The sequence below is a fragment of the Hermetia illucens genome, chromosome 3, assembly GCF_905115235.1.
Source record: "Hermetia illucens chromosome 3, iHerIll2.2.curated.20191125, whole genome shotgun sequence".
Taxonomy (NCBI): Eukaryota; Metazoa; Arthropoda; class Insecta; order Diptera; family Stratiomyidae; genus Hermetia; species Hermetia illucens.
In genome coordinates this window covers 42,605,062-42,632,725 of record NC_051851.1, presented here as the reverse complement: position 1 = coordinate 42,632,725, position 27,664 = coordinate 42,605,062, and the positions used below count along the sequence as shown (strand labels likewise).

The 27,664-nt window shown below is 41.8% G+C and overlaps 1 protein-coding gene across 1 annotated transcript in view; it reads right to left on the bottom strand.

Annotated features, from left to right (window-relative positions):
• Positions 1-26,213, bottom strand: part of LOC119652509 (complexin) — a 538,453-nt gene extending 512,240 nt beyond the window's left edge. The window contains exon 1 of the mRNA XM_038056700.1: positions 25,406-26,213. The gene's annotated coding sequence lies outside the window, so the exon portion shown is untranslated. The remainder of the gene's footprint in view (positions 1-25,405) is intronic.
• Positions 26,214-27,664: the final 1,451 nt, after the last annotated feature.

The window sequence follows — 27,664 nt, the reverse complement described above, 5'->3', positions numbered from 1 at the left end:
GGAAAAGTACCAGCGGTGGCTTTTGATGCTTTCCACCTACCATTAAAAAGCAGACAGACACTGAACCGATTTGAATAAGGTTTTTTTTTCAACAAAATAGTAACTGTGCGAAAACCGTAGTGGCCGTAAAGAAGAGTTCAGCCGGGAGACGGCCAAGAATAGTTATTCTACCTTTCTCGAACGCTTTGCTGGAGGAGATAAACTCGCTTAACCCTGACAATTGAATCAGTAAATAGAACATTAGATTATTGCATTAATAATGGTTATTTCTACAAGAAAATGGTCAAGAGGCTTATCTCATGAGAAGTTAGATTATTTCGAAGACTCTCATATTCTGAAATGAATTAATACTTTCGTTAGAACTATTCTGGATATCAATATTGTTCCTAAACCTTTACTTTTGTTACAAACAATTATGATATTTGGATATTTGCAACAAAAGTCAATCAAAAATTATTTACATAAAGAGCATGTATTACATAGCCATCGAAGATAGTGGTCCTTTTCAGAGAATTTTGATCCGAACTAGGGTAGCAGGTCTTTATTTGCACATTTTGTGTGCACATCATGTTATCTATCATATATGTAACTACATATGATGCAAGCATATCGGGTTCAAATTCCAAATGTAACATTTCTTAACATACAATGGAACAATATAATAGAAATTCATATCTCACAATGTATTGTATTAGATTTACCCCCATTCATTAGTACGTTCAGACAACAAGCAAACATTTCTACCTCTTGCATCAAGGACTGGTATTTGACTTTTATGAGTTTTATATTACTCAATGCAATGGCTTTTATCTAACTTTACTCAGCAGTAGTTTAAATGAATAAAAATACTAATTGATGTTACCGATGAACCAAGGCCCAGCATGGAAAGTGGATTTTAATATCTGGGTTCAAGGATTAATGAATGCAATAACACACAATAGAAATTCGTGATCACATCTGAAAAAGCGTCCGATTCTAAAAGACATTGTCTTTGAGTTCATTTGGACACGAATAAGGGCAAACAAATTAAAATTCAAACCGCAAGGGCAAAAATTAGAAAGCGTTGGCAGCAAATCAGGAGGAGCTTACATCGAGTTTATAGGAAATAAGGTACTCAATCGGCCTAAAGTGCACGCAAATATATAGTCTCCAAAGAACGAAGGGTACCGGACGCGTGAAATAGGCACCAAGAAGCAAGTCCAAAAGGAAGCTCTGTAGAAAAAATTCAATTAATTTTGGAAAGGATTGCTGTAAACAGTAATATGCTTTTGATAATTCTCGGTCAGATAGTCTTGATGGAGGCCTGAACTTGATTCATTAAGCAATCACTATCACCATGAAATCAAATGTCATACGTAAACTTAGGAATTCAATATATCCAGAGCGATATAAGAAGATACCAGTCCTTTCCGGATCGAAGTCAAGCCAATTAATCTTTTCTTCAAATCCTAAACTGAGGCTGCCTCGCATCGGCTCCGAAAAAAAACACTACAACTTTGGGGTCTGAAATGTGTACCCCTTGTTCAAAACTGACGCTCTTAGAGGACTCATCGGAAAAGTCAAAAAGTACAAAATAGAAGTTGGGGTAGTCCAGGAAACGAATTAATAATTTCGATGACTCTCGAGCGCACACTATTTTAAAAAGCGGAAAAATCTGACTCGCGAGAATACGGTATAACTAGCAATGAAATAAACGATCGGCGATAACCAAAACCATGTTAGTTGGCCGAAGGTCACCTAGAGGGCAAAGTTACACCGAAAACCAAAAAAAGATTGACGAAATTGACTGCACAAGTCCATCCGCAAATACTGCTTCGGGAATGTCATGGTATTCTTATAACCACTTCAATCCTTCACGTATCCTCCTACCATTTGAAGTGTTCTTTCTTCTTCTGATATGAAGCATTGCGCCGCGAAAACAAATGCGGAATGTCGGAACTGAAAATCCGGGCACGACTGCGTGCGTGAATTCGTAAAACTCGGGATCCAAATGGCATGATCGGGTGGGAAGGTCTACGACGAATCGCATCCTCACTTGATGCCTCCCTTTAACCTTTAACCTACCACTGACCACCACCACCCGAGCCTCTTTATATTTATTGTCAAATAGCTGGGATCGTCCAAGCCTAAATGTTTTACACCTAGTGCTGCATCAGGTACAATCTGACATCTGCCGAAATCGTGACAACTCGGGAGAAATATGTGGAGAAACACCTGGAAAAGATGACTGATTACTGTTACTTAAAGCCCTCAGACTCCCCAACTCCTGAAATAATTTTGAAAATTTTGAAACTCCCAATTATGCAAAACTGAAAAAATTCTACACTCGTGGTTCTTGCGCACATGGTGAAGCGCTTTTTTCTAATGACGGTAGTCGAAATCTTAAAAGGGCACTACTCGCTAGATTTCTATCACTAGAACCACTCCCGCTATCCTGCCCATAGCCCCCGAAAAGCTATCACTTCGAGTGGAGGACCCTGGATTCCACTAGCATGTTTAAATAACGCTGCTCTTTTCGAACTTTTCTAATACCAGAAAATTCTTTTGGATCGCGGCTACTGTGGCATTTACTGCGATCCAATTCGATCTGATATCAGTATCCTACACGAGATTGTGGGGTCTGACATCTCTCAGGTTCTCACGTGGAGTGGCGCTTTTGGGAGTGTCGGGAGACTCGTTTAATCCCGAAGCGAAGTAAATACTTTATATAACCATCTCGTTCACATGGTATAAATTAAATCCTTGTTACCTTGTTCGAATCATGTTCCATTACACGGCATCAGTGTACAGATCCAGCTATCCCGTGTGCGGCTCCTTATTAGTGCTTCTTCGGACAGATTTGCTCTTGAACCTCCTTTACAGATAGGATGCCTCATTCGCTAGAAGATTCAAGGAATCCATTCCCGCGATTAGATACATTGACCACCCAATGTGATCCTATACGCCCCCTTGGCGTGGTTGGCCAATATGCTGTACTTGAACTTTGATTCACGGCGTTACCCAATATTACCACCCAGATAACAGCGATAAGCGGCCTAGCGCCGTAAATTTTCTAGAGCCTTACGTCCAAAAATTACCTGAGTGAATGTACCGAGGGAAAAGCACCTTAGAAATTATTGTGACTCTGTGCAATTTTTCTTCAAAAAGCCCACAGACCCTCTTCCCGCCCAACGGGACCGAGGGGCGACCAACCCAAGGATGGGCTGAAGGCAACATCCAAAGGCCCGCATCACAGCGATGATGCGTTTTAACGCAAAGTGTGTGCGACCATGCGAAAATGTATTACTACATCCCAATTGTCGCAAACACTTCAGCCAATGACGCGGAGGTTCTACACTACAGAGACATGGATCTTATATTGAAGACAGTGCGGATCAAGACTGAAACCCATTAGGTCAGATTGTTACCGGACAGGACTCTTCGGACTATAGCACAGGTTGCAAGGATAACTGCTTTTTGCATCTCCATGTATAGTCCAGCCCTAAGATCGAGCGTTTTCAGCGCTTTATGTAAGTTCTGCGGGACTAATCCCGTCGCTGAAATTATTACTGGGACTACTTGGATCTTTTGTAGTCTCCAAGTCTGCTTCATATCGTCTGCCAAGGAGCCGTAGTTCCGGATTTTTTCGTGTTTTTCAACAGTGTTCCGGTCCAACGGTGCGGCTACATCGATTATAAAGCACGCTCGTTCTTCTTTCAGAAGCAGAACTAGATCGGGTCTGTTATGATTAACACTGTGGTCGGTGACAATAGTGTGATCCCACAGTAGTTTGACCCGATCATTTTCCAAGATTCTCTGCGGAGTATACTTATAGTAAGGATGGTAGGTTGCCACTAAGTTATACTTCAACGCAAGGTTTTGATGGAGAATCTTGCAGACGGAGTTATGACGATTGATGTACTCGGTACCGCTCAACATCCTGCACGCAGATGTTATGTGCTGGATGGTCTCCTCTTCACAGTTGCATAACCTACAACTGGAGTTGGTGATTGAGGAGTCGTGAACAATGTACCGTTTATAATTTTTTGTTGGGAGCGAAGCATCCTGAATTGAAGTTAGGAATGCTTCGGTCTCATAGAAAAGTACACCATTTGTCAACCATTTAATGGAGGCTTCGATGTCAATGCCTGACAACAACAAATTTTTTTATATGACCTCCGTGAATGGGTTTCTCTTTCCACATGTCGATCTTTTGTTGGACTGAAGTAACATTCGACATGGGATCACATTCTCTGCTTCTCAAGTTCCAAGGAGATAATTTATTATCTGCCATGACGGTAGCCTGATGTATTTGGCTAGAGGATTGTTTCTCATAGAAAAACTCACGAAGAGAATGCACTTGATTGTAGTGCAACGTTTTTAAATCAAGTACCCCCCTTCCTCCCTGATGACGTGGGATAGTGATCCTCAATTTTTCGGCAGCTCTATTGTGCATGTTGTTGTTTGCAAGAACTACCCTTACCCGTCTATTGACAGATTCTAAATCAGTATTACTCCACTGTATTACACCGAAAGTGTATAGAAGGACGGGAATGGCAAACGTGTTGATTGCCATGATTTTATTTTTCCCTGCGAGCTGAGTTTTAAGGACAAGATCCAGATGCCGCTCAAATTCCCCCAGCATCTTAGATTTAATTATTGCCACAGCAGGTGTTGTTGCTTGCAATATGCCGAGGTATTTGTAGACGTCGTCCGAATCCATACCCTCAATTCGGATGTTATTTTGGCTGTATCCTTCGTTGTCGGTGTGTTTTCCCCGAACAATTGTTTTTATGCGACATTTCTCCAAACCCAACTGCATGCCAATATCCCTCCTGAACTGAATGGTGATGTCCAGCAAGGAGCGAAGTTGGTTCTCGTCTTTGGCAGACAATTTGATGTCGTCAATGTACATCAAATGGCTTAATGTACATTTTTTTTTCTTTTCATTTTCTCATATATATTCTTATATATTTTCTTATATATTCTTATATATTTTCTTATATATTACTAGGTGGTAAGGTAATGTAGCAAGAATCACCACCGAGTAAGAATTCCCAAAACCAGATCGGAAAATCTCCGTAATCTCCGAGAAAATATACAGATGTGCCGTTGACTTGTTCCCTTGGATACTTTTTGGTAAGTCCCAGATGCAGCTTCCAACAGAAAACAAATCGGGAAACCGGAAGCTGGACGTTGCAGGTATAAAAGGGTTCATGCATTTTTTGAATATACATTTATCCCACTTGTAGTATAGGCATATATTAAGTCAGAATATCCACTTTGACTTATTATAACTGTATTAGCAATAGTGCGATTTCCTCGAAACTTAGTAGGATCATGCTCCATGTGTTATTTTGCTGCAAGTTTCATGATTCTAGGATGAACTAAGGGGGCTTTTGCGATCCATTACCGATTTTTTTCAGATTTTTTGGGTTGGGCAAGTTTTGAGAATAGGTCCATGAAAGAAGTGACCACTTACAGTCCCTTCCTTTTCTCCTTTTGAACTGTCATGTCATGTCAAAACTGAGAGAGGCTTCGGAAAGTTGATTTGATACCCCACGTGGCAATATTTGGTGAAAAGAAATTTTGCATTCCCCTTTTACATGTATGGGACCATTTTAAATTTGACGTAAAACGATGTGGCGTTTGCGGTGACAGTTCCCACATTCCCACAAAATTTGATGTCAATAGGTGTAACCGTTTCCAAGAAAAATGCATGTGATAGACAAACAGACGGGCAGACAGTAAACACAAAACCTTAAAAAGTAGGACTTGGACATGAACTTTTATGCAATATCGCCATTCGAAACCAATACCAAACATTCACGAAAGGGCTATTGCTTTGCAAAATAACGTAAAGTCTATAAATCTTGAAGGTAGATAGGTGGGAATTGATAGCTAAGCCGAAAGGCCCATTACCACTGTAGTGCCTCGTTTTCATGACAGAAACTCCTACTATAGTGGTATCAAAGTAAATCTTTTAGTTGGCAGCAACGCTGAATGCACCTGTTATGACGGGTAGAAATTCAAAAGATGCATGGGCTTAGTTATAACAACGGTCATATCCCTAAAATACTGAGAGAGATTAGATTTCTTCAGATAAGTGGAGAGGAGGAGGAGAAATGGCCGATCACCAGCAATTTCCGCAGAAACAAAAAGAAAGTCCGCCCACTGAGATGAGATGGTTTAATGTATTCATGGAATTCAGTTAATAACTGTCAACCAAATGAATGGAATAGGAGCATTGACAACTTTTGAAACCACTACTTTTCACTAAGAACATCCGCGATTGCCCTAACTTTCGCCAGAAGTTCCAAATACTAGGTTTCGCTGAAGATAACGTCTGTAATCAGGAGAGGCTTACAAACATCCCCAAGTCGTGGATACAACTGCAGACGACACCCAATCTACAAAACAGAGCAGTGAGAACGAACAAACCCGCGAATATTCCCCATATTCGATACAAAAATCAGCTTTGCTGCCGGAGTGAAAATATGTATATTATATATATATATATATATAATGAAGTGAAAATTTCACTATGAAGGAGGAGCGCTCTCTAATAGAAAATACTATAGAGGATAACACCCCCTCCACCCTACGAGTGTGCAAAATTCCTGAATAGTCTCGCATTAATTTGTGGGCAGAGAGGAAACGATTCAATGCAGGATGGAGTTAGCCACAGTTTTGACAATCTAGGAAACGATTTAGGAACACTTCGCGACTGTTTGAATAGATTGGCTTGATAACTCTCCCGGCTGGAATTCTACAAAAAATGTTTGGTCCCAGTGGATGCAGCATATGATTACCGGGCCTACACTCAAAAATAGGTAGCTCTTGATGGAAGAAGATGAATATGGCGCAATTTCTGCGAAGGATGTGAAAAATTTGTGCGAAAGCTTCAGACAAGAAATTCTGGACTGAATAAGAAACTAAGAACTTCTTAATAATTTTATATCATATAACTCAATATATGTCCTTCACAATAAAATTATGTAAACTAACCTGCCTCCCTTCGCTCAAATTTTCTAAGAAAAGCAAAAGGTCTAGAAACTTTTGCGCTACCCAGGCCTATATTTTGGAGCCCTCATACTAGACACCATCTTTGCTATTGATGACCTAGTTTTTGACACTTTCTCTGCCACATAGTCCAAGCACCCCCTGGAGCTCACCACCGATCGTAATCCCCAGGTACTTAATTATCCACTTAGAGGAGACATTGAGATCACCAACCCAGATCATGGGAGTGGTGTTTCTCCTGCGCTAAATAATGAGGACCGCTTCATATTTCCGACCGGCAAGTCCAGCTTAACCATTTGTAGCGTTGATTTAATAACGCGCACTTCACTTGGATAGAGTTCCACACCTACGGTGGGTTTTCCAACTACAATCACCGCTATTTCCTCTGTAAAACTAATCAAAGTTACCTCTTCGTGCAAACAAATCATACATTATGTACCGCAGCAAAGGCTCCAACATAGAATCTTAAGGAATATGCGGAGATGTAATATATTCTCTGAAACGTGCTTATAAATAATTCGAGTCTGGCCTTCGTAACCAACTTGACAGGTTTGCTCGTAATACCGCTGACGAACCTCTAAAATTCCCGCAGATTCTCTACAGTTCTATTGAACCCTCAAATCCTTCTGCACCAGTGGATTATAATTATCTTCAAAGGTTGCAATAATTGTCCACCATTGCCGCAGGCATATCACTAAAGGCTCCATGAGCAATTCGGCTTAATATTGTAGTTCCAAACGCCGTCGAGTTATTGCAACGTGATATTCCTCAGTTACTCGTTGAACAAATTGGCACCCCAATTCTATCGTCGTTCAGTAGACCGTCCAACCATCCTAGCCTTTTATAGGTAGGTAGCTTTGTACTGATGAAGGGAGTAAGTTGCTCCCGAAATATATATATACATAATAAAATAAAATTGTAGTTTGGAGTAAGCTACTGGTCTATCGATCCTATGGTTACTGTGGGTGTAGTGCATTCCTCTCACAAGCTAGGTACTGAGGAATGTCTGGTTAACAATCGAGCCTAATTGTCTATCGACAAGGATGGGCATACATTCAACATTGACAAAAGGGAGTTTAGCTCTGCAAGGCCCCGATTAAGATTTGGCTTATTATATTCGTCACGTCTTCCACATTCAAATTAGTTTAGGGCTGCAGTCTCTAGGATCTAATACAAAACTGTCTAACCTGTTCCTGGGAAAACCACTACTTCCTGTATGACTTATTTTCCACATTCGGGAAGTTTGTCAACACTTCAGAAGCCAATTGTAAATCGTTTTCGATAGCGAAAAGCCTTGGCTGCCAGGTCAGTTCCTAAATGGGTCGTTCACGTTTCGGTAGCAATAAAATTTCGTAGCTTGCTGTTTGGTAGTTCACAAATTGCTATATCTTTAGTCGCCTTTTACGAAAAGCAGGATGGGTAGGGCTGACAACGCTACACGGAAAAAACTTGTTACAAAGCCACAACAGGAGCCTCGGACTGGACGGATTACACAACGACGAACCCGGCAACAACGGAATAATGATTTGCGCATTTTCTCATGGAACGTGCGCACCCTGTACAGAGATGAAGCTGCTGAGCAGCTAGCCGATACCCTGTCCCAATATAGGGCTGATGTAACAGCGCTGTTACAGGAGATGCGTTGGACAGAGACCGGTTTCCTGGAGAAGAACCGCTACCGCATATATTATAGTGGCCATCCAGTAAACCATGTGCTCGGAGTAGGTTTCTTAGTCAGCCAAAAAATTAAACCTGCTATTACCGGCTTTCGAAACATAAGCGAACGGCTATGCACTCCGCCCTTGCGAGGCAAGTTTGGAAATATAAGCCTCATTAACGTTCACGCCCCTACAGAGGAAACAGCACAGTCGCAGAAGGATACCTTCTACGAGGCAACAGAATGAACCCTCGAAGCATGCCCCAGATATGATATCAAAATCATACTTGGGGATTTTAATAGCTAAGTAGGGAAGGAACCCGTGTTCAGGCGATACGCTGGCTCCCACAGCTTACACTAAAATACAAATGATAACGGACTGCGGATTATTCAATTAGCAGTGTCACACGAAATGGTTGTTGCAAGTACCTGGTTTGCGCGGAAAGCGGTCCACAAACATATACGACCAACAAGTCGGCAGGATGAAGCCCTATACACATCGATGAACATCCTGCCGAGACAAAGAAGGAAATCTGATTTCCGACAGAATCGGCATATTGGAGCGATGGGTTGAGTATTTGGATGAGCTACTGAACAACCAGAACATCGGCGAGTTGGAGGTCCCACCAACTGAAGACGACGGACAAATACTGCCACTACCAAGTATAGGAGAAACAGTCCGTGCAATTCATCGGCTTAAAAATCATAAGTCGTCAGGAGCCGATGGAATTACAGCCGAATTGGTTAAATATGGAAGCGATCAGTTATACCAAGTGGTTCATCAACCTGTGCTCAAGGTATGGGACAGCGAATCAATGCCTGACGATTGGCAACAAGGAATTATCTGTCTCATACATAAAAAGGGAGATATCACACAGTGCAGCAATTATAGAGGTATCACGTTGCTGAGTACCATATATAAGATATTCTCCGCTATGTTGCTAGGCCGGATAGCCCCACACAACATCATTGGCCCATACCGAGGAGGCTTCACTCCAGGCAAATTAGCAACAGATCAGATTTTTTCTGTGCGGCAAGCGATGGAAAAACTGTTGGAATATGGACAACAGTTGCACCATCAATTCATCGACTTTAGAGCCGCCTATGATAACATAGCCAGGGTAAAACTGTACACATCCATGAGAGAATTCGGTATCCCGACGAAATTGATAAGACTGACTAGGCTGACCCTGACCACTATGCGAGGTCAGATAAAAGCACCATTTAACATCAAAAACGTTCTACGACTAGGGGACGCCCTATAATGCGTCTTCTTTAACCTGGCCCTCGAGAAAGTGATCCGGGATGCTGAGGTAAATGCAAGAGGTACGATCTTCTTTAAGTCCATCCAACTACTGGTCTATGCTGACGATATCGACATCATGGGAAGAACCATCCGAGACGTACAAACTGCCTTCATCCAGATCGAGTAGGCGGCAATAGAGGCGAAATCTTGGGCTGCACATCAATGAAGGCAAGCCAAAATGTATGGTGGCAACGTCAGCACCGAAAACCAACCAACCAACAATATCAAACCGCACTGGTCAAACGGGAAGAATAAAGGTAGGAGAACACAACTTTGAGACCGTTGATAATTTCTCCTATCTAGGGTCCAAAATCACAACCGATAACAGTTACGATGGTGAAATCCGGGCACGGTTGTTGTCAGCCAATAGAGCATATTTTAGCTTACAAAAACTGTTCCGCTCGAAACGTCTCACCATAGAGTCAAAGCTCTTTACTGTACAAGACTATGATCTTGCCAGTCGTCATGTATTCCTCGGAGACTTGGTTTCTTAGCAAGAAGAATTGCGAACTCTTGGCCGTGTTCGAGAGAAGAATCTTCTGATGAATATTTGGCCCCCTGCATAAGGATGGACGATTTCGTAGCCTACACAATGACGAACGATACCATGACCGTCAGGTTGTGAATAAAAGCCGGTTCAATAGGTGCGGTGCGAGTCACTTAATCCGTATGGATGAGGATGATCCAGCCCAGAAAGTCTATAAGGGCAATATCTATGGTAGAAAAAGAAGACGAGGCAAACCCTGCCTAAGATGGAGCGATGGCGTAGGTCAGGATGCCAGACAGCTTCTATGGATATCGAAATGTGGAACTTGGCGCAAACCGGGATGTTTGGAGTTCCTTATTAAGGCAGGTCTAGACCGGATACCGGTTGTTGCGCCGTTGATGATGATGTGGATGAAATACGCATTTGGAGGTGGCTGTGGAAAAGATAATGGCAGACGTCCCGAAGGAGTTGACAGAAGAAGACTTTCAAAACTGTTTCGAGGAATGGGATAAGTTTCGCAATTTGCACTGTAGAGATAGCGGGGGGGGGGGGGGGGGGGGGGGTATATTGAAGGTGTCTTTCACATTTGCATACGACGGGGTTGTCAGATGAAACGCTCACCCCAGTAGTGCTATCCTGGCTGTTGTAGAGTTCACATGTTACCGCCACGACAATATCTGTCGTTCATACTGAATACAATAATTCGTACTGAATTTTTTAATAAAAGAATTCTCTTTTTTCACTTTTTATTCCTCTTACTTTATAATTATATCGTACCCTAATGAACAAGTTATAAGGTTTCAAATTAAATGAAATTGATAAAGAAGAAATATATATTTTTAAAGTTTGATGGTGTCGTCTGGATAATGTAGTCAATACTTGCCAAATTAGAGAAAAATTGAGGATGACTGCTATGCTATTGACTGGCAGTGTAACGTATATGAAAATTGACCCAATTTCGAAGACATAAGAAGGAAGTAAACTGCCAATAAATTCAATTGAATATGAGCAGACGCGAATGGAAATTATGGAAAATTTATGGATCTAGGACATAATTGGGGCAAGGAAAAACTAGGATAAGCCAATGCCAACACAATTGAAAACAATGAGAATTATGCAAAACAAAATATAGCTGAAGGCAAGAAAAGGAAGAATATTTTAACCATCATATTATGCGCTGGCAATGGAAACTCCAGGAGAAAGTCAAGCTGTTTTGATTAAGATTCAATTTTACTGCATTTTTCATGGTTAATTACTTACATAAACACCGATGGGATAGATTTCGAAGTCATTGGCAAGTTCATATATTAAAGTTAAATTCGGAAGGAATGAAGGAACTATTAACGCTGACTTCGAAGGAAAACCGTAAGAAAAGTTATAATAAAAGCAATGAAAGTCGATGCAAATATAATAAGCGTGATAAGAACTATTCCGTCAATAGACGGTGAGGAGGATTCCCCTTGGGTCGGAGTTCTTCTGAGGGCTAGGGTTAGATTTTAGAAAATTAGATCAATTATGCAATTTAGGGAGGCCGAACGATTTTCAATTTGAAACCGGTCTTCTTTCCCTAGAACTAAATAAAACAGATCATGAATAACGAATTAGCATATCAAATCTCAGAAGGATGAGAACTTAGTGTGGAAAGGCCTCTCCATTGTAGACTTAACGTCACCGGTAAACCGAAGAAACGACTGATTACTATCGAACAATCGGTAATTCAGAAAATGCTTGAAATATTAGGTTGGGGAAAAAGAAATGTCGCATTTCATCAATAGATGGCGACACTTAAACATATCTTGTGTTATACTTATCGCATAGGGTCATACTATACGGGGATTTGAAGACGACAATCTGGGCTACAGGTGTTACTTTGACAGTTTTATGATCGTACGTTTCAGTCTCAAGTTATAGCGCGTGAAAGATAGAGTCCACGAAGGAAGAAATTCGTCATGAGAGGTTAAAACGCAACGAAGGAGGCTGAAAAAATTTGAGAAGTTTATGGATCCGATACTGTAACGATTCGAACAGCACAGCGTTGGTTCGATCGATTTCGTTCTAGTGTAGTGGATGTCGAAGATACACCCCGTACTGGTAGGTCAATCGTCATAGAAACCTATACAATCGTCGAAATCATCCAAGTAGACCGGCATGTAAGCATTCGCTCGTTTGGCCAGGAACTGGGTAAGGACCGTAAAACCATTCGGAACCATTTGCAGAAGATTGGATTCCAAAAAAAGCTGGATGTTTGGATGCCACACGAGTTGACGGAAAAAGTCTCTTGGAACAAATCAACGCCTGCAATGCACTGCTGAAACGGAACGAATTCGACCCATTTTTGAAGCGGATGGTAACTGTGATGAAAACTGAATCACGTACGAAAAGCCAAGCCCGGATTGACGACCAGGAATGTTTTGCTGTGTTTGGTGGGATTGGAAGGGAATCATCCGCTATGAGTTGCTCAACTATGGCCAGACCTTCAATTCTGTTCTTTACTGTGAGCAACTCGACCGTTTGAAGCAGGCGATTGACCAGAAGCGGCCAGGATTGGTCAATAGGAATGGTGTTCTGTTCCACCAGGACAACGCTCGGCCTGACACATCTTTGATGACCCGCCAGAAGCTACGGGAGCTCGAATGGGATGCCCTATCGCACCCATCGTATAGTCCGGACCTGGCACCAAGTGATTACCATCTCTTCCACTCCATGCAAATGCTCTTGGTACTACTAAGTTCGCCTCAAAAAAGGCTTGCGATAACTGTCTGTCTGAGTTTTTTGCAAATAAGGAGGGGGGTTTTATAAAAGGGGGATAATGGAGTTGCCTTCTAAACGGCAACAAGATTGCAAACAAAACGGCGCATATTTGACTTAAATCGAATAATTCTAAGTATGTTAAATAAAGCGTTAAGATTCGATCACAAATACGACATTACTTTTTCCCCAACCCAATATAATAAAGTTGGTAGCAACTGTTTGCATATTCCGAGCATCAAGAAATCCAAAAATGATATATCAGAGAGCAGCCGCATAAGACGTCCATAGTTATTTGAGAGAAGCAAGTAAAATCGAACAATACTGAATAATGATGTATGAATTGACATTAGCAATTATTTCTTGCCGTTTTAAAAGCAATTACGCCATCTCCTTTCTTTTATTAGACTTAATGGGAATAGAGCCCCTTCTTCACTTTGGCGAAACATCCGTAAGATACATCCACTATCGTAAATGATAGTGTTAACGGCACCCAGAATCGATGAAGGTGCGATTTATGGTAAAAGAATGATGACGAGTTGTCTTATTCAGAATATAGTTGCTTTTCTATTTATTTATTTATATTATTTTCTAACCAAATTTATCAGAAAACTCTCCTCGAACAACTGAAAATTAGAAAAATTGTGCAAGAGTATTATCTTCACTTCCACCAAGTTGAATTTAAATTAAATTAAAATTTTCAAGGCTATATAACAACCAGGCCCAACAATGATACTTAGAAAAAGGAACGACCTTTAAGCTGAGGTATCCGCGGTTTCGCAGCATGTGCGAGCTAACGAGAGGATCATTTGCTCCTAAGCAGCATTTTCTTTTTTTTAGGATTTTGTGTGAAACAAATTATTATCAGAATCGGTTGTCTGGTTGTCTTTTTTTCGGAGTTGGAAATCTTCTAAAGACACTGGTGTACATGTGCCAGCGTGTAGGATTTTTAGCCACCAAAACCACCCCCTAATTCCTGTTCTGTTCCTCGTGGTTCTAGCCTCTCCCTTCGCCCTTCGATTGCATTCGGAACCGCGCCTTAATCGCCTCTTCTGCCTCTTTCAGCCTACACTGAGTCCGCCCCACCATGTCGTTAATTGCATTCCAGTTCTTCTGGCATAGAAGCATTTTCCCAATTATATTTTCCAGTGCTATTGTTCCTACCAATGTCTCCTCCGAACTCTTCCTTTCTTTTCTGAATCTAGGACAATTGCAAAAACATGCTACGGGTCCTCCAGAATAATGTCGCAACTGGGACAGTTAGGTGAGCTGTACAGTATAAACTTATAGAGAGATTTATGGCTTTCGTCATGTCCCGTGGAAAACTGCGCGAGATCATAATTTACCCTGCCATGCGTTCTCTGCATCCACACCTTGATGCTGGGAATCAATCTGTGGGTTCATCGACCCTTTCTACCCGTTCCCACCGTGGTTGACACCTGCTTAACGATTCCTCCCTTTCAGCATTTTCCACATGCCGAGCATAGGAAGAATCGGGTCCAACATCAATGCGCGTTATCTCCTCGGTCAAAATATCGATAGGCATTAACTTGGCTACCGCATAGGCCGCTTCCTCTGAAATGGGATCTTTCAATAAACCACGTTCATCTTTTGAGCATTTCATGCGCTATGCAGTGCAAATGCCAAAGCTGGTGCTCCATAGAGAAGTATAGAACTTACCACTTTGCCTACAACCAGCCTACAAGTGCATCATGGAGCCCCTAAATTTGTCATCATCCTCGCCAGAGCCATACTAACATTGGACGCCTTGCTACAAACATTGTAAGTGCTGCTTGAAATTCAGGCTAACATCTATCATTACTCCAAGGTATTTAATTACGCATTTTGAAGTAACGATATACTTCCCCATTCTGATACGAACACTGGTTTCCTTACGCATTTGTTTTATCCTCCGCAAATGCAGGACCTACACCTTTGAGCGACTTCTTAATAGCAGTGATTGCTTCGGATGAATACAATTCCACATTCGCCAGATGTTTTGTGGCAACAATTATCGCTATGTCATCGGCGTAACCTACTATTGTGGCCTTGCTAGCAACTGGGATCTCCAGGATATCATTATACACAATGTTCCACGATAGCGGTCCAAGAACAGAGCCCTGTGAAACACCCGCGGAGGCAATTTATTCTTTGGTTGCATGTTCTGTGTCGTACCAGAACCTTCTACCTGCGCTGTGCTGTTACTAAAACCGCCGACGGCACAATTAAGTGACTAGGTATACCAATCACCGCCAAAAACCTTCTTATAATGTTCGAACTGGCGAAGTGGAAAGCATTTTGCACGTCAAGGGTAATCACAACACAATACCTACTAGTACCACCACTTCTGTCACATTTTCAACCAAGGCAGTGGTCATTTTGATGGCGTCGACGGTTGGAAGCCGAATTGTCGATCTGAGAAGCCTCCCAGACTCTTTATAGTCAGGAGCAATCAGTTGCAACATTTTCCCCATAGTGTCCAACAGACGTACAGGTGTGTAGGAAGATGGTTCATCAGGAAGCATACCAGGCTTAGGCAGCAACACTAACAGTTATCTTCCATGTTTCCGCAGGGGGCCCATCCCTCCAGGCATGGTTCAAACAACTCTATGAATATTTGTGACCTCGAATTAACGGCCAGCTTAAGGGCTTTGTTTGGTATGCAGTCGAGACCCGATGCTTTGTTGCCTCTCAGCCTACCACAAATCTCCAATACTTCTTTCATCGAGTTGGGGGATAGTATAGCTTCATCTGAACACACCCGCAGCCTGTTACAACTCCAGCTCTCCTGAGAAAGCAATTTTCAGTAGGAAATCGGGACATGAGATTTGCGAAGCTGCCTGTCCTTTCAGTCTCTCCATTACAATCCTGTAGTCGTTTCTCCATAGACCTATATCCGCCTCTGAGCATAGTTGTTGGAAACAGTCCCTAGTTCTTCGCTGAATAGCTAGCTTCAGGTTTCTTCGAGCTTACTTGGAAACACGTTGACATTGAAACCTATATATCAACGGTACCGTTCGGACTATGAAATGGGAATAGAAATAAACAGCGTCGAACCGAAAATAACGCTAATATTCTAATTTGATATTATTTTTTATGTCCTTAGTTGTTACTACCCCTTCTTGGCATATCACGATCAGTAGGATAGTCGCATGAAGAGGAAGAGAGAATCCGATGCATATAAAATTCAGGGCAACAGTTTCTGGAGCGTGGCATACCACCCTGGAAGTGGGTCCATCTGAAAGTAGTAACAGCTGGAAGCCTATCCGCAGGCAACCCTCATGGGGATCTATTGAGTTTTACATGGCGATGATAATGGTGTTAAATCCATTCGAACTAAGAGCGAGGGAGACGTTCACAAGTATCTAAGAATTTTGCAAGCAACCTACACTCTAGGTGGTGATTTGAAGGATATTCTGCTCCGAATCACGACAACGCGTTAAGCTGGTGCTTTTCTAAGAACGAAATCGAGTTTGAAAACATTCAGCGGTGCATACCACCTCATTATCGTCATCAGCGGCGCAATAAGCGGTATACGGTCTAGGCCTGCCTTAATAAGGAATCGCCATCGCTCCATCTAAGGCAGGCTCTGAATCCGCTTCTTTTCCTACCATACCATGCTATATATAGCATTTATAGACTTTCCTGGCTGGATCATCCTCATCAATATGGATTAAGTGACCCACCCAATGCAACCTATTGAGCCGGATTTTATCCACAGCCTTTAGAGGCTTTTGGATCGTGCATCTGCATGTATGGGGCCAAAAATTGTTCGGAGGATTCTTCTCTCGAACGCGGCTAAGAGTTCGCAACTTTTCTTGCTAAGCACCCAAGTCTCCGAAGAATACATGAAGACTGGCAAAATCATTGTCTTGTAAAGTAAGGACTTTGACCACAAAGTGAAACGTTTTTGTAAGCTGAAATGGGCTCTGTTAGCTATCAACTCCTTGCGCGGATTTCAACTTTGTAGCTGCTATCGGGCGGATACCGACAAATATACACAAATGAATGCATAACCTACATTGTAGAGAGGAGCGGATGAATCTCCTTTCTGACATCAAAGCATCAGCACACTGCGCACTTGTTTTTACAATAAGGCGCAGGTGAACCTCTTTATGGATTGTCGAGCCATGTAAGATTGGGGGTGGAACTAAATAGTGGCAGCCTCCTGATTTTTTTCAGATTTTTCGGTTGTGTAGTATCTGTTAAAGAAATCATCAATTTCTCACCCCCCGCACTCCTCACTTTTCCATCAAATGTCAAAACTAAGGCCGCCTTCGGAAAGTATTGACAATCGCTATAACCGTTTCCGAGAAAAATGCTGTCACACGTAGACAGAAAACCTCAAAAAATGTGCATAAATCCAAATAGGTTCTACGCTGTCGTATTAAGTGGAGGTTCAGAAAGCGGAGGCGGAAGGGATAATCGTCACGAGACATGGTTTCTTAAAAAGGCAACGGGTGAATTTACGTTGCACATTTTCACGGGCAAGATAATCATAGTTGCTGGAAACCAGATCACCGAACAGTACTCGAGGGCACTCCACATAAGATAATTGAAGAATACTAACAAGGCTTGGATGGAGTCAAAATCAGAGAATGAGCGAATTATAAAGCCTGACAATTCTGTGGTTGAGGAAATGGGCGTCGAAGTGAAACTTATTGTCGAAAGGTCTTGAGTGGAGTTTTGGTATGATAAGAAATTTCCGTTAAGAAAATAGGAGAAGGAAGTGGGTGAGGATTTAAGCGAGTAGCACATGGAATGACACTTTCTGACCTTGAAGGGCCAAACCATTAGCAGAGCACCAACGAACCAAAGTGTCTAGTTTAGATTGAAGGGGAACACGCTATAGTGCAAAACAGCTTAAGGTCGTTGGCATATTCCAAGCAGAGACACGTAAGGAGGGAAGACGGTCATTAGTAAAAAGCAAAAATAATAGAGGACCCAGAATAGATCCCTGTGGAATGCTAGAGAAGGGGGGGGGGAGAGGAATGACGAGATGGGCAGCCATTAAAAGAGACGCGGCAGTATTGGTTCGAATGGTGATAGGCAAGCCATAGAACAAGAGTTTGCACATAACTACTTTGCGATTTACAGTGTCGAAGGCTTTAGCAAAGTCAGTGTAAATAGTATGCACTTCCTGTTGTGAATTTAGACATTTAGCGAGAAGGTTGACAAAGTCGAGCAGGTTGGAGGCAGTGGACCTACACTTAAAAACCTTGTTGTTCTTTCGCTATGTGGTGGTCAAAATGGGTGCACAACTAGTCACTGGCTTATCTTTCCATGATTTTCAAACAGGAGGAATATACCCAATAAATTCGACGTTGTGTTGATTGACAAGACCGGTTGCGGAGAATGCATCATTGATATTCTTATGGTAGCTATATTCAGAGGAAATACGTAAAGAAGGAAGTGAACTATAAAGCTCTGCTCTGGAAATCAGAGAAATTCCAGATTAGATTTCCTAGGACTATCGCAGTTTGGATCAAACCATGTAGAAATACATATTTTGCGAAAATGCACGGAATTGCAGGTGGTTTTTGGTGGATCTTGTTAATAACCTGTCACCGGTCACCACCAGTGAAATCCTTTTGTTGCTTTAAGTAGGTATGTTCGTGGAAGCATAACTGCAAAGCACTCAGTGCTAACAGTAGGTAAAATCTGACATCAGTGTCTTCTTCTATTCTTCAGTCTTCATCCCATTTGGAGGCGGGATCGGCTCGTATTGATCGGTTCCACCGTTGTGTTCTGCCAAAGGCCTGATTTAGATGCAATGACGAGACGGGGGTCGCTAGGTATGCTTTCCACGTGCTAATAGACTGGCTAAAGGGCAGGACGCAGACAGGGATCTCCAATGGATTGAAAAGTAAGCAAATATTTTGATTCATATAAACGGGTCGGGTCGGCGAGGAGCCACGGGTGGCTACAACCTTCGTAGGGTTGGCTTTGCATTAATATGAGGAATAGCTCGGTATCTTTTCCTCTTTTTTACATTCATAAAATCATATTAACATCTTTGGAAGGCCAGACCTTTAACCAAATTGATGATCTAAAAACGGTGAGCGAAGAGCATACATCGCGTCGACGGGCTCCAAGGCACTAACTATGACTTGGATCATTAATTTATGAAAACTCCCTACCAATGTTGCACACCTAAAACTATTAGAAAAAGCCAACCTTCTTCAAAAACTGTAATACCAATATTCTTCAGAATTAAATCGAGCGAAGTCGAATTGCGAATATGGCATCTCTAGAAAACGAAATAAACTGGCATCTGAATGGGTTCACATATGAATCCATAAACATCAACACAATGGGACGGAAAGGTCAGATACAATGAACAAGCCGGGAAACCGGAAGCTGGACGCTTCAGGTATGAAAGGTTTTGTGTATTTATTTTATAAAGACATTTGGGTGTGTATTTGTCCCATTAGTACGTATCACGTAATATATGCATATGGTATGTGAAAATATCCACATTCAGGTGATATTCAAAGCCTTTGTTTTATACCCTACATTATTGCAATTGTAGGGTGGCACTGCTGTCACTGTCAGTGGCAGTGCCCTGCTCAGAACTGAGCAATTTAAAAATCTCTCAACGCCATTAGCCAATTTTGACCTTCATTATGAAATTGCCCCACGCCTTAGCGTAAGCTGGATGAAGTGGTATTCCACAACTTATGTTTTTTGTGATCGACGTATCAGCAAATGTTTCAAGTTGGACGAGGGGCGTAACACGCCATGATTACGTCCGAAATGAGGATATCTGTAATCGATATGGGGATTCACCGATCGTTGGAAAATTGCGAGAGAGCCGTAATTCACGCTAACGAGAATTCACCTGTGAAGATTGCTCTGAATATCGAAGTCGATGGGAAAAGCACAAAAGGCCGACCGAAACAACTGTAGCTTGATAAGCTGGACAGTGATCTGAAAGCCTCGGGACTGTATACAGATCAGAACTGATTTTTCCTTATTATAATTGAAAACAAAAATTATTTCATTTAATTGCACATACTAAGCACAATTTTAACAGCCGCTTGCGATAGTTTGTAATTCTCAGTGTTAGCTTTGTGGTATAAAACCAATTTATTTTATGGTGGTGTTTATTGTGTGAACCCGTGTTTCCTCAGTTGGTTGAAGACGCATCATGGTGTAGAAGTTCTTCTGCGGTTGTTAATATGCTATTAATTTAACAATATTTGAAAATTGTGAAAATAAATCTTTGAAATAGACGTAAATAGTGTAGATGATGTGATAATGGTGGTTTCATCGATGACTTCATCTGCCTCCAGGAGCTTGATGATGCGCACTAAATACAGAGTTAAAAATATTTTCTTTCATTGCAGGATAAAAATCCATGTTTAGTTGAGATAATTTTAATGAAAATTTGGAAACATCTAAGATTTACATGCCCAGTTGAAAGCGCTCCTCTAAATCGTTGAAGTACTGTACTTTGGAGCCAGCAACAGCGCTAGAGATACATACTGAAATTTCGCGGATTTAGATATCTTTTATTTTCGAGGTCGATAAATGGAAATTAATTATAACTTCAATCAACTCAAATAATTAGATGAATTTATTCCATATTAGCAAATGTTAATGATCGCAATAATCACCTTAAACAAATGGTATGCGATTGGTGATCATATACTCACAGTTAAAGTAATGGGCGATATCCCCTTGGTGGTCAGTTTAAAGTTTATAACAATGAAATTTGGAAGAAACGAAGTAACTTCATGGATCTCTGCTACTAAACAACATCAAAATATAGCTCCGCCATGCTAACGAAACAAGTGGTAAAAAAGTAAAGCGAAGGATCAGTCGGAGTGATAATCCTCGATTACACATCCAGGGACTTTGCATTAACAAAAATATAGTGATAAAAACAGTCTTTGTTACAAGTGCTTACCAAAGGGCCCTATGGTCCCCAAGGGAAACAAACGTTTTGATAAAAAGCATAGAAAAGAAAGGGTAACTTTTGCTGATTGGAGCCAATAAGGCTGGGCCAAACAACCTGAAGTCTTCAATTATAGAGAGAAGTAATAAATCTTAACAATCCACCAATTATATGGCAAACAGGCGGCAATAGATCGTTTGTTAATCGGTGAGGACATGAATATGATGGGTTAAGTTTAACCAATGGTAATAGAAATGATTCAGAACTTGAAAATCTATTACCAGGAACACAGTTTAAAGAAAGGCCTGTAACTTTTGGAAGATCAAAGGGCGTCAAACTGGTATACGAAAATTACGAAGGCATCAAGGTACCATGCAACAAGGTGTTTATAAAAATTTTAGGGTAAAGGCTCAGACTGATTGACAAATATCAAGGTGGCTTTATAGCTGAATGAGCTGCAATAGATCAACTATCTTCAATGAAGCTGATTTTAGAGAAATGCAGGGCGTATAACGTTGACGTCTACCAAATATTTGCATCTTCAAGCAGGCTTACGACAGCATTAATCGCTCAGCACTATAAAAAATGTTTGACATTCCAGACATTAGTTCGGTTCATAAAATCGGCGATAGCGATCGTGAACTCAGAATACGCCAAACAAAGAGTCATGCTGATCCCCATGCTCTTTAATTTAACACGCGAACATTTGGTCAATCAGTTTCAATCAGTACCAAAGAGACGCCACTATTTAAGTGATTTTGACAGGTCTTGAAATTTTTTTGGAGCTTGAATATGAAATCGGAAAAAGCGAATGCAACCAGATCAAAAAAAAAATTGACGAAATAGAGCCAAGAATTCAGTTTGTGAATAAAACTTATTACTCGGTTCTCCCCATTCTAAAGTCAAAATACATACAAGAGGAAGAAGAAATTCCGCATTTGCACAAAAATACTGAAGGCCTTTGAGAGAAAGGTCTTACTCGGGATATTGGAAGTAGTTCACGTGCGAGATAAGTGGTGCATTAGATACAACAGAAAATTGTATGAAATCTATGTTGAGCTAGCAGTCTTGACTATAATTCGATTACAAAGACTCCATTGAGCTGATCTTCTACACCATATGGACGAGCCGAAAGGGTGTTCAAGGAGAAAGTCAAGGAACCATGGGGAAATCAAGGAAAAGGTAGAAAGACGCATTCGAAGCTGACAGTGAAATGATATTATATACGGTGGCCAATATCTTCTAAAAGAAGTATAGGAAGTCCAGCACACCTACATGCCATAGTTCCTTTTTTGACAAAATGTTCTTCAGCGCACACTTCTCCCCTAATGTTGTGCGCCATATCATTCTAGAGCGATGCATTCGTCCGGAATTCTGGAATAGTGGTTTGCACTGCATAACATAGCCAGCAATGCATTTGCCCCCACCCCCCTCAGATTTTTCCGTTGAGTAGTTTCGCTCTCCCCACCATTCCAATAAATGTCAAAACTAAGACCGGCTTCGAAAAGTAATAACTGAGACCTTTAATTTGATACAGAATCGTGATGTGACGACTCAGAGGTCATTCGTCTGCGCTGATCACGTGTCCCACCCTCCTGCTAAAAATCATCCAGGGGTTATTCCCCCAGCAAGAGGAGGGCACCGACACATTCCAACCATCTCTGAATGTGACGGCAATTCCGCCAGTCACCAGAGACCAGCTGTTGGATATCTGCGGTAGAATAGGAGACAATAAAGCGCCAGGCCTGGACGCAGTACCGAATAAGGCCCTTAAGCATGCAGTGAAATCCAGACCGGACATGTTTGCTGAATTGTTTGAAGCGTGCATGTCCGAGGGGATATTTCCAGCGGTATGGAAGCGGCAGAAGTTGGTACTTCTGCCTAAGCCAGGTAAACTTCCAGGTGAACCATCCTCATACCGACCCATATATCTTCTGGGCACGGTGGGCAAAAATTTAGAGCGGATAATCAATAATAGATTACTCCCGGTTGTTGAGGGCCAAGGCGGCCTTCCAGATCGGCAGTATGGGTTCCGTAAATCCAGATCAACCATTAATGCCATCAAATTGGTTACCGGCTTCACTGAAGATGCAATTCACCGAAAGGATAGTACCAGCAAATATTGCGTGGAAGTAACCCTGGACGTGAAAAATGCATTCAATTCAGCCAATTGGAATCTAATACGGAAATCTTTAGCGAAGGTTGGTATTCCCGCCTATCTCGCTGCTATCGTCGATAGTTATTTTACTGAAAGGAGACTCTGGTATGACACCGATGACAGACCGCAGGAGTACGTTGTTTCCGCGGGTATCCCGCAGGGCTCCGTATTGGGCCCACTACTGTGGAACATCATGTACAACGATGTACATGTACGTGTACGGTCCTCATCACTAAGCGCCGGAAGAGAAATTACACCTGTATTAAATCGGGAATCATGTCATCACTTCCAAGCCGACCACCAAATACTGGGGATAGTGATAGACAGGAAGCTTAGCTATAAGCAACATGTGTAAGTAAGTAAGGATGGCCCTGGCAAGGATGATGTCGAACGTGGGAGGGCCACGGCGTACCTCTAGCTTGCTTATAGCCAGGATGGTGGCCTCGACCATGCTCTATGCAAACCCAGTTTGGAGGGAGGCGTTGCGGATGTCAGGAAACGCTACCGAACTGAGTTCAGTCTACAGGAAGACAGGGTATGCTCTGCCTTCAGGACTGTCTCAGATGATACAGCATTCGTCATCTGTGGAATGATGCCGATTGACATCTTGGCAGATGAGATGGCGAACATATACAATGCGGAGCCAACCTCTTCCTTATCGCGGACGAAGAAGACTGAGTGCTCGGGAAAGGGTCGGTGGCCTCACAGGCTCATTCCTGCCATCAAGGAGTGGTTGGAGAGATGACACGGTGAGATTAATTATAATCTCACCCAGTTTCTCACGGAGTATGGAGGATATCTCCAATACCTTCACAAGTTTAAATTGGAGACCTCACCCGACTGTCCAAATTGCGATGGAGTCCCAGAAGACCCAGAGCATGTATTCTTCCACTGTCCGAGATTTGTGGAAGAAAGGAGGAATCTAGAGGAGACTCTACGAGAAGTGCTGGTACCAGAAAATCTGGTGCCGAAAATCCTAGCACATCAAGAGAATTAGGATGCGGTCAACTGCATGCTCGCACCTATCCAAAATAAACTGCGAAAAGCAGAAGAGAGGAGAAAAACACGGTCACATGCGGCGCGTATAGAAGAAAGGTGACTAGGCTAGAGTGAGGTGACTCCGCCCCGTGATGGAATACCTTATGGTGGTTCCGCAGGGCAGGGAGGGAGTCGGGGGTGGTTTTAGTGAGTGAAAATCCCACACGAGGGTGTGCCCAGACCAGTGTCTTTTGAAGATTTCCACTTCCTCCTCAAAAAAAAGGGAGAGAGACAGACAGTAAGCCGATTTTAATAAGGTTATGTTTTGCACAAAACCTTAAAAGATGTAGTTAACTTTTTCTCAGAAATACAGATCTCCTACCCCAATTTTCTCGGTCGTTAATATAGGATATGCAAGCCCCATCAATTTCCACTAGTGCAGGTCCATTGAAAGGGAAGAGTTGAAACGAGGGATTGCCGCCGGATCTGAAGTTCACTGGGAGCCTAGAGTTGGTGGTCCGAAACAGCGAAACTTTGGAAAATTAAATGTATTATTTATGTAATTTTGATGGTCCACATGGTTTTCACTCCGACCCCTACGATATACGACTGATCACACATAGTTTCCACCAAAGCTATTCACAAATGTTCACCTTCTAATGAAGCATATAGTATTTATGTAGCGACACATTGCATGCATATGTGCCAATAGGGAATTATTATATATAAGTTTGCGGTGGCTTATCTTTAACTTTCAAGTAAAGTGGCTTATCGTCTGCTGTACACATATTACGTTTCGAAATTCCTATCCAGAATCTGAACGATGTCCATCAAGTTGAAAATAACCCGTCCACTTGGCAATAGCGTTAGTTGTTATTGATATTTCGAAGGTGTAGAGCTAATTTTCTGTGTGTAATCTTGTTTCATTGTTGAATACCTAAAACTGGTAGCCCTTGCGTTAATACTATTGAAAACAAGGTATGCAAGGCTTTTTGACCCCATATTCCACACTACATTACGAGTACTACTGCAAATTCCAAACTTTGCTTTCTAATTATTTTCGCTTGGTCTTACCCAAGGAATTTGGCATCGAATATAGTGTGTTATCACCCCAATAATCATACCGCGACCAACACTGAACTAGTCGGGATTCTGGAAACGCAACTTACCTTGAACGTTGTAGTCGAAATCGGGAACACCGTTGGAATATCGTATCGTAGTAGAGAATCTCTTCACAACCAGGAGGAAATCATCCCTCGTAAAGCTTTCCGACCGGAATCAAATCCGCACTTAGAACTGACCGCCTGCGCTCGAAAACCTACACGCACTCACACACATAAACAGATACAACTTTTCCCTTTAGTCAAAATTGCAGGAATCCCCATTTACGCACACACTCGTTTCCCACAAAGCTTTTCACTGTGATTTCGAATGCAATGCCACGGAGCCCCAGGCCACACCAAGGTCGTTGTTGCTGTCGTGTGCAATACGGAACGTTAGCGCCCACTGGCCACCTTACGACCCATTCAATTCACCCCAACTCAAATCGTAGCGACGAGAACGACGAAATCGCCGACAAAATCGCGATAAAAACTTTCTCAAGCTTTCCACACTCGCTCGTGGGAAAGCAAGTTTTTGTGGAGGCTGAAGGTGATGGTGCGAGGGGGTGGCAAGAGCGCCTCACGCGAATGAAATATACTCGTATGTACTGCAGTCGTAGAGGAAGCTTCACGTTCCCAGCTAAGGCTGGATTAGGGTGAGGGTGGTCGGGTTGTGGTTTTCCTTCTGTAGAGTAAATTTATCGAAATGGGAAATGCACTACTACAGCAAAGTTGGGACTGTTATTTGCAAACTTTTCCCAGTGGACACTCACTCGATGAAAAACCGTCCGCGCGAACAAGTTTTGAGGTCTTCGCGCGTCACTTGCTCACTTTTTTGGCACCTGAGATGCAGACGCACCGAATTTTGTGTACGGAGGGTATCGTCAAAAACGCGACACTCTGCTGACAAGAGCGATTTTTTTTGGTTTTCCAAATATGTACGAAAGAGATAGTGGTTATGATAACGCTTAAAGCGGGGAAGATTCGTATGGATTTTCCAGCAACAAACAGCATTTCATCTCTGTCCGACGCACCTTGCAGTCAACTTCCAGTGAGAAACGGAAAGGATGGTAGCGGACGGGCCATTTTCTTAGTCCCTATCACAGCCGTTTCCGAAGTGCGTGTGGACATGAAGAAGGACCCTTAACATGCGCGTTTGTATCCTGGAATCAGTCTGTAGGGCTGTCATGTAAGATTTTGTAATATGACGATTTTCACAAGAGAATTTCCAATAAAAATTTATCTAACAAATTCAGTACGGATGAATAATAATGTTTATAAAGAGGCGGATATAGGAATGTATAAGAAACATGCTGATAAATAGGATACTACGAAATTTTCTTAGAGTGAAGAAGTGCGCGCTTATAGTGTAATATATGTTTTACTAGCAATTCTAATTACCATATTTTCAATTACTTTACGTATAAATTTTCCTTCAAATTTCTCCTTTATTAAAATTGGAGTTGAAAATAACCATTCCAACCAGATAATTTTAGATATAAGCTTCAGGACAAACAGTAAGGATAATATTGGCTTAGATGGCAAAACTAAAAAGGAACTATAACTACCAACTGTTCGTCACTTTGAGGATGCTAAACGCTATATGTAATTGGTAGATGTGGATTACGATACTTGATATCCGCCACATTCTATGATATAAAATAAAAGACGAAGATTGGCTTAAACAAAAACAACCTAAGATCAATCTGACCACCAGAGCTAGATGAAGATAGTGCAGGCAGTTTGAGGAGTCGCTGTCTTCTTCTTAATAAGTATTAATTGTATTAATTGATTAAACGTTTCTTAGGTACGACCCAGGAAGCTGCTCACAGTCGTCTGATCTAGTATCTAGGCCAAGCGCTCACAATGGGAAACGCTTACATAAAACTACTAATTGTGTTGACTACTAAGGAACCACAATAACTAAGTGGTTTACTAGTTTGCTACGATGGTTTCCTCAGATTTTCGAACAAGCTAAGCGAACTGTCCATTTTTACTTTGAAGTTGCTATTGTAGGACATCATGAAAACTGGTAACCATTAAAGTGACGGAGGCAACAACAGTACTCTTTGGAATACCCTTGTTCACCTTTAAATTCAGTAATCTGCCAAATTTAAAATTGAATTTCAGCATCAGGTATTTTCAACTTCATTGCATCTTCTGCAATTATATAGTCCTATTAACAACTAATGAACTTAATCTTCCTGCAAACTATTCAACAGGACCCTGTTAAGTCGATATAAATCAGTAGAGATAATGTCATAAACTAACGGAAGAAAAGGGTGTAAAGACGTGTCTCTGGACAATGCTTTTTTCAAGGACACCCTT